The sequence below is a fragment of the Alligator mississippiensis genome, chromosome 2 (genome assembly GCF_030867095.1).
Source record: "Alligator mississippiensis isolate rAllMis1 chromosome 2, rAllMis1, whole genome shotgun sequence".
In the NCBI taxonomy this organism is placed as follows: Eukaryota; Metazoa; Chordata; order Crocodylia; family Alligatoridae; genus Alligator; species Alligator mississippiensis.
The window spans coordinates 172,002,027-172,010,289 of record NC_081825.1 but is presented as its reverse complement, the minus strand read 5'-3'; the positions used below and the strand labels follow the sequence as shown (position 1 = coordinate 172,010,289).

At 52.9% G+C, this 8,263-nt stretch overlaps 1 long non-coding RNA gene across 1 annotated transcript; it reads right to left on the bottom strand.

The window, feature by feature from the left end:
• Positions 1 to 3,996: 3,996 nt before the first annotated feature.
• Positions 3,997 to 6,375, bottom strand: LOC132248654 (uncharacterized). The gene is made up of 3 exons (XR_009459972.1): positions 5,447 to 6,375; positions 4,928 to 5,095; positions 3,997 to 4,226 (listed from the first exon to the last, which is right to left on the bottom strand). It is a non-coding gene; the product is annotated as an uncharacterized LOC132248654 (long non-coding RNA).
• Positions 6,376 to 8,263: the final 1,888 nt, after the last annotated feature.

The window sequence follows — 8,263 nt, the reverse complement described above, 5'->3', positions numbered from 1 at the left end:
CACGCTAAGCCAGCCTCTTCAGCTCTTATGCCCCACAGGATTTACTTCCATTGCAACGCAGATGATCAGACTGTGAAGGGGACACCTTATGCAGGGGAAGACAGAACGGGCAAGGGTGCATTTGGAGAGGAAATGCTGTTGTCCTATACCACCTTGGCTCATTTACCTTATAACTGGTTTTGCTGTCCGTTCTCTGCCTCTGTGCGGTTCATGCAAAGCCTGTGTCTGTTTCCACCTGCCTTCAGTGGAAGGCTGTTTGTTTCTGAAGCAATAGAAAGCTGGGGGTTTGCATCCTTACTGAATATTTATAAAATACTCAATGCTCATTAGTAATAGCATTTCTGCAAGGGCTAGGAGGCTGGCAAGAATTCATTAATGGAGAAGGCAAGAATGCCTTTGCACTCAAAGAGGGAGGTCGGCAAGGATTTTTTGAGTGATAGCTTTTACTGGAACTGCACAGTTGGAATAATGTTAGATAAGCTTTTGAATGCAAGGCATTTTTCCTCAGGTAACGCAGAATGCAGAGTAGAGTGTCAAAGGCCCCTGCCCTTTAGTTTCTTCTTTTTTATAATATTCAACCCACTTCCAGATTCCTCCACTTAGTGATAAACTGACTGCTGGCTTTCCTTTTCTGTCCTTTAGGCTGCCATCTTCTTCCACACTCCAGACACACTTCACTAAGTGTCTCGTCCCAGAGACACTGCCAAACTACAAGTCCTCATTCTGCAAGGCACTGCTCTTGTATGTCGGAATCAGCTGTGTTGACAGGGGGAAGGAAATTGGGACCATATTTCTGTTGATAAATATTTTTCTATGTGTTCTCCACAATTTATGGCCAGGAACATGCCAGAAACGACAGCAGTCTTCAAATACTTGAAGGATTACCATAAAGAAGAGGGAAAGCACCTTTTCTCTCTTGCTGTAGGGACCAGGACATGGAGCAATGAGTTGAAAGTAGACCAAAGTAAATTTAGATTGGCTATCCAGAAAAAAATTCTTCACTGGGAGAATAGTGAGGCAGTAGAAGACACTGCCTAAAAAAAGTTGTGGACTCTTCATCGCTGCAGGTGTTCAAGAAGAAGTTGCACAGCCACTGGTCAGGGATGATTGAGGCGTAGTGATGCGTATGTTCTATCATGGGTATTTCCCATGCTTCTGTGCTCTGTTGGTTGCTCCTGCCCCACTCCCCGCTTTTTTCTGCTATAAACATCAGGGTGTTTTTAAGCCTCACCAGAGACTTCAGCTAAGGCTGAGGAATTCAACTAAGGTGTGCTGATTCTCCTGCTAGGAAGAAAGCCAGAGGGTCCTGGCAGAGGGTCTTGGTCCTTCTGCTCAGGGTCAGACCCATTGCCACATTTGGGGTCAGGATTTTCCCTCAGATCAGATTTGTACAGACTCGGGGGTTTCCTTCCACTGTAGCAGGCGCACAGCCTCTGCCTGACATGTCTGGAGCATATACTGACAACATTTTATAGAAGCAGGCCATTAGCTGCTGTGGGGCATCTGCTTCCCCTGTGGCAGGCTCAGTTGTGTCACGGTTAACCGTAGTCTTATGTAGACTTTATGGGATGGCTTGGACAGAGCTGATCCTGCCTCAGGCAGGGGTTGCACTAGATATCGTCTCTGGAGGTCCCTCCCAGGCCCATTTCCCTACACCTGGTGCCACCACCATCTAGTTTCAGAGAAATTATCAGAAGGCAGCAATCTTGGAGGCTCCCAATAATTTTGCCAGGAGCTCTTCCTCTCACACAGCAAGCAGTATGGAAATATGCAGTTACACATCTTCACTGGAGGGAAATTTATTGACATCAAAATCAATAAGATCCAGTTTGTATGAAATGGCACAATCTATGTACTGCATAAGGCTTACAGGTTCTTCTCAGTGGAAGTGTCAGCATCAAGACGCCTGCAAGAGATGCTTTCCTTGTCTTAGCATGGGATGTTTTTGTTTCCTTAGACATGAGATGCCATCAGTGATTTGAATCTGAGGCCATGAAGCAGACAGGCTGGCTATGATGGCACGGCATCCCTGTCTATTGCCAAGAGACACAGGGAATTGAAATGTCTGTGGGAAGTGGGGGGGTCACCTTTTTGGTGAAAATGTCTGTGATCGCTCAGCTACTAAGAACCTATTTCCAGCACCTTGCAGCCCCTTACTTCATAATTACGGGGCTCTATGGGCCTGGCTGAAAGCCTACAGCCATCTATGGGTATCTTTCCATTAGCTTCAGTGGGCCCTGGATTGTGTCCTGTGAAAAAAAAGTTGTCCCAGCTCATCAGGAATAGAGGCACAGCTCTATGAGGCAGACACATCCTCCCTGTGTTCATAGCTTATTGCTTTGCTGCTGCTGTCTGGGATCCAAATCCTGTTCCATTTGCACTGTGAGCACATGGGGTCCCCACCCTGCTTCACACAGCGCCCACCTGGCTTGCCAACAGTGGCTGTATCCCCTTCCTGGAGTCCGACTTCATCTGTAATTCAGACCACCTGTGACTGAACACAAACCTCACCCTGGACTTGCTCTTTGTCAGGTTCTTCCTAAGCCTTTCTGCAAGGCTCTTCTGTCTCTGTCTTAGTGTTCTGAGCACCAGGTCATCTCCACTTTTTCACTCTGCTTTAGCAGTGGACAAGCCTTCCCTTCCACAACTGACCAAGAGAGAGTCCAGCAGGCCAAACTTGCTGCATCAGGACACTGACAAACATGCAGCTCTGTGCTGTAATTCATGGCGCTTAACAGAAAGTGTCACATGACTAGAACCCCTCACATGGGGCTTGGGGAAAGAGAGTTGGAAATAAGCCTTGATAGAGGGGCGAGGAGGCTCATATCCAGCCACTCCCAGTGCAGAGCCTACCAGCAGGCTGAGAGCAATGGCAGCCTCTCCTGCAAGCTGCCATCTCAGCCTGTAACACTGAGTGCACCCTGGCCATCATCATGAAGCAGGTGCTTGGCAGGAAGGGCATGACATAAGCCATTCCCACACCACAGATTCTCTGCAAACCTGCCATGGGATGAGAGGCCAGTGTAGCTTTCACCACGGGCAGAATGGAGGTGGTATTGCATTGTGGAGGGCAGAGGGCTGGGGCCTTGGGGCAGAGCCTGAGGAGTGCCAGGACCTAGGGGCCATTGCTTATAGCAGCAAGAAGCCACTGGACATAGGGGGGGAAGCTGATTTGGGTGTTTTCCTACACTTCTTTCTAGGCTGCATCATGGGTCATTTGGAGCTGAACTTGTGGCTCTTCCTTCCCATGTCTCCTGCTTGGTGCTAGTAGTGGGAGTGCCCCAGGCCCAGGAGCAGAGAGCCCAGCAAGAGCTTCATGGTGCCATCACAGTGTGGCCCAGGTCACTTCCCTGGTCCCCTGCAGGCCATGCAGGCTTTCTTGATAAGCTCTAGGAAGAACCAGGTGAGAGGAAACAGTCACTGCAACAGCAGTGGCCCTCTGGGCACAGAGGGCTCCACAGGGCAAGGAGCCTCACAGGGCCTCACCTGGCCCTCCCAGCCCCTGGACATGGCCCACTACAGTCCAGGGGCATGGCCGGCTGGGAGACCTACCTTTCCCCAGACAGACATATTTGGGGTCACTCTCGGGCTTGGTCTCTTGGGGATAAGACTCTGTTGGAGGCAAGGATGTGGGAGTCAGAACAGGGGACACTGCCCCACATGCATGCACACACGCGGCAACCACCAGCATGGGCTCACAGGCACGTACACACGTGTACACACATTGCTGTCGCGCACACATACACGCATAGCACATGCACTGGCCCAGCAGGTAGGCAGTGGCACACAGGCCACCAGAAGAATGTCAGGGGCTGTGGCAGCAAGTATTACATGGAGCACAAAGGGCTGCAGGCCAGGACACAGCCAGTCCTTTGGGCTTCCCAGGCCACACTGTTGTGGGAAGGGCGCAAGGTCTCTCTGGCTGGCAGGTCTCTTTCCTCTACTCTCAGCCTGACCCCTGCTCTGGGGGCCTCTACTGAGGCCCTGGGACAGAAAAAGAGGGGACAGTCACTGCACCAGCAGTGCCCTCCCCTGGAAGCCAGGGGCAGAACCCCTCAAGCCTCTGGGTCCCATAGAGCAGGGAGCCTGGCGGGGGCCATACCTGGCAGCCCCTGGACACGGGCCACCCCTGTCCTGGGGGAACAGCCGGCCAGGGGACCTACCACTCCCTGCACACTCATCCTTGGCAGCTCCTGTCTGTGCCTCAGTGATGTGGGGTGCAGCAGCTGTGGGACAGTGGGAGGGAAAGATGGGGGGTCAGTGTGGGGAGCAGTGAATGCCTGCCAGGGATATGGCATCACCCCCATGCATACACATGCCAGCCACCAGCATGGGCTCACAGGCACATGTACACATGTACACACTCTACCGCACTAGAACCACACATCCCACCTGATGGACAACATTGCACCCCCAGACTCTTCCCCAGGCCACATGGGTGTGCTTATGTTATCACCCCTGAGCACTGACGTGTGCCCAAATTAGAGGCCCATGGGCAAAGCCCTCCACAATCCGTGGTTCAGTTTCTCCATTGTCTATCAGACATATAGTAGAGGTGCAAGTGCTAAGAGGTGCTCAGAGTCACAAGGCACAGGAGTCCCAGCCTGGCCTCTCAGGGCACCTGGGGATTTGGGGCCCTTTGGAGAGAGATTTACAGTATGCTCTGCCAGGGCAGAGCACAGGGAAGGCTGGGCAAGGACTGAATTGGTCTCCATGGACAAGGCAGGTGTTCATACATGGCAGGGCACAGGGTGCTGTCTCCCCCTGGGCTGCAGGCTGAGGCTGTGGCTGGCAGGGCCCTTCTGGATCAGAGAACAGGCAGGGGCAGGGAAGACTCCAGCAGCCCCTGGTCACCCTTGGCAAGCAGCTCATCCCTGCCCTGTCCCGGCACAGGGCACAGCTCTGCCAGTGCCTCACAGCCACTCACCTGGCACATCACCTGTCCCCACATCTTTGCTTTCTTCCTGGCAGCATGGTGGGTGCAGTTGGAGAGAAGCCCGCACCCAGACAAGTCTCTGGGTTGGTCCAGAGCTGCCGGGAGGAGGCTGGGAGTCAGCAGCACCTGAGGTCCTCTCTGTGTCTGCAGTTGGGGGAGCTGGAGAAGACATGCTCAGAAGAAGCACCCCTGGGACTCCCAGCAGCCTGCAAGCCACCCCCTGCACCCAGAGGGAAACTGTGGGGCCCTTCTAACCCTGCGCTGACTCTGTGGCCAAATCTCAGAGCTCTCAGCCCCTCCCCAGAGGTAGGTGCTTGGGCAAAGGGCTGGTTGCTATGAGTGTTCCCCCAGACAGCACAGCTGAGTGCAGGGAGCGGGGAAAGAGCATCCCCAACCCACAGTGCTGGCATACATTCCCCTCATGCCAGCGGGAGACCGGAGTACACTTTGCTACTCCTACACTGGCCCCAGACCTTGTTGCAAAACCCTAAGGTGTTGCTGGGCCCTTACCCACACTGGGCAGCGTATCTGCCGTTCCTTCTTGCCGCGTAGGCTGGAGCAGCTGGTCTGAAATGGAGAGTGAGAGATGGCAGTGAGCAGCCAGGTGCTGGACTGCGAGGCTCCAAGGACCTGAGCTCCAGTCTGGGCAGCAGCATGCACCAGCTCCAGCACCAGGCTGACGCTTCCCAGTGGGGCTGGTGCTGGGACTCATCCCTCCAATCACTCACCTTGCTGCTCCGCTGGGGCCACTGCCCTCCATCTTCCTTATCTATCATCTCCTATAATCTATTACCTATTCTATCTACTCAACTCTACTCTCCCTGCTTATTTACTGCGTATGTACTCCTAGCTGCCCCCCTATCTACTGTCTACTCTATTCTCTCTACAATCTCTCTACAAGTCTCTACTAGCTACTCTCTATCTGTTATCTCTAATCTATCACCTCTCCTAACTCCAACTCTATCCAAACAACTAATCATCTCTCTACACCTCTGCTGAGTCTCTCAGGCTGTGCTGAGACTGGTCAGAAAGCACTGGTGGCTAGGATTTATTCCCTGCCCATCCCTGGTCTCTATGGTGAAGGACTGGCATGGGACCTAAATCACAAAGCAGCCTGTGTCAGGCCCTGTCTTTGGCAGTTGTGCAGGGAGCCTGGGCCGGATCCTGCTCCCCCCAATAGGTCTCTCACTGGGCCTCTGGTATCCAAGCATGAGCTGAGTCTGTTCCATGGGGTTAAGGCCTCCTCTCCATGGTGTTTCCCTCCTCTCCATGGGCAGGCACTGGCTGAAGGCTCTAATGGGCACAGGGAGCCATGGGCATGGTGCTTCAGGGTCTGCAGGAGGCTGGGGCAGGACCCCACAGGCCTCAGGGTCCCTGCAGAGCTGGCTGGCAGGGCCCTCAGAAGGGTTGGTCTAGTCCAGCCCTTGCTCAGGGCAGGATCGGCTTGGGTGATGTCAAACCAGGAGGCTGCTGATTGAACGAGAGGCCCCAGTGGCCCTGCCCCTCACCACTGATTGGTCTAGAGGGCTTTCCATTGTGCAGCCCTGACCCCCGCTTGCTGAGAGGGGTGGGGTCATTCAACTGGTAGCTTTCTGAGGCAATCATAGGCAAAGGGAAGGGGGGATGGCCTCTATGTTGGCTGCTCCCCTTCACACACACACCCCCTCCCCAGCCTCTAAAACTTTTTAGTTTTTCTTTATTTTATTTTGCAGATTTCACAGTGTCTGATTTCATGGATAATGTTCGACCTCACAGTTTATGGTGAAATTGTGAATTAAGTAGGTCTCTGTCGCAGGGCACTAAGGTGCCTGGTCCTTTAAGGGCACAAACTGCCTAGAGAGAGGGCCCAAGCAGTCAGGCAGGAACCCCACAGGTGCAGGTTACTGTGGCAGCAGGCCTAAGGAGGGAGTTAGCCTGCACCTGCAGCCAGTCAACTAACCGGAAGAGGCAGGGCCCTGGGCGCACACAAACCCCAGGGCTGGGACTAGAGAGTCAGTTCCCTGCCAGCAGCCAAAGGGGAAGGAGCCTCCAGGGAGGAATTGCCCAGAGATGCTGCTGCTGCCAGATATGCTGCACTTGGGGCTAACGGGGCTCCAGGAGCTCACCAGGCACCCCTGCCTCCATGGCACTTAGTGCTGGGGAAGAAGTTTAACTCTCTTAAAGGGACAGAGCACACCATGAACTTTTTGTGTTATGTTATAGCCCATGAGCTCACATTTTTGGTTGCTGTTTTATAATACCGGAGGATCGGGCTGAGGCTCTTGGGGAAGGAGGAGGCCTCACTGGGGGCCCACTACAGTGTGGGGACCCCAGCGCCAGTGTGTGTGCAGTATTCAGGGGTGAACAGACCCCAGCGCCAGGGGAGCAGTGACAAAAGTGGGTGAGCGGACCCCAGCACCAAGGGAGCAGCGACAAAGTGGGTGAGCGGACCCCAGCACCAAGGGGCACCAAGAGAGAGACAGGGCCACAGACAGCCCAGCATCAGAGGGCACCGAGAGAGAGACAGGGATGTGGAGAGCCCACTGATGACCAGAGGCCAAGCTAAACTAAGGCCTTGGAGGGACAATGTGTGAATGCCATCTGCAAGGTTTGGGGTGTGGTAAAGGGACGGTTTGGAGCCAAGCAGCTAGCCCGTAAGCCTGAGGGTGTCCCAAGAGGCATCCATTTTGGAGCAGGACTCAAAAGGGGTCCAAGAACCCAGAGGGTTCAGTGGGGTCTATCAGGACTGTGTCCAAAATACGAACTTGAGGGCAGCCTCTCTATTTAGAATAATCACCAACAAGATGTGGCAGGCGAGAAAGAGGGTGCCCATTGGACAGGATTGGGACGGTCAAGGGGACCTAGGGGTATCACAGCCATCCCTGGGGAACCCGTCCTGTGACAGTCTCTAACTATGTTATCAAGTGAGGAGGGGAATTGTGTATTGAGTGTCAGTATAGTTCTGTACTCCATCAGCACAGGCTGTTGCCTGAATTGCATTATCTTGTGTTGCTGTTTGCTGCCATCTAATGACTACAGGACTAAAGAAATAACCTCTTGAGTATTTTTTGCATAGCCTGTTGTGTTTTTTAATACGTAATGTATGATATAGCAAATTACTGTTCATTCCAATAAAGTTAAATTTATTTTTACTTTAATCTTAAACTGAAAAATGAAGCCCTAGGCCCCTAGCTTATTACTGAAGTTTCTAATTTATTTTTATCTTGATAAAAATGTGTTGTGTTATATATAATGATGTACCACACTACATGCACCCAAGTTTTCAAATTCCTAGATCTGCCCATGGTAGGAGGGGAGGGATGACATGGAAGTAGGTAACAGGGGAAG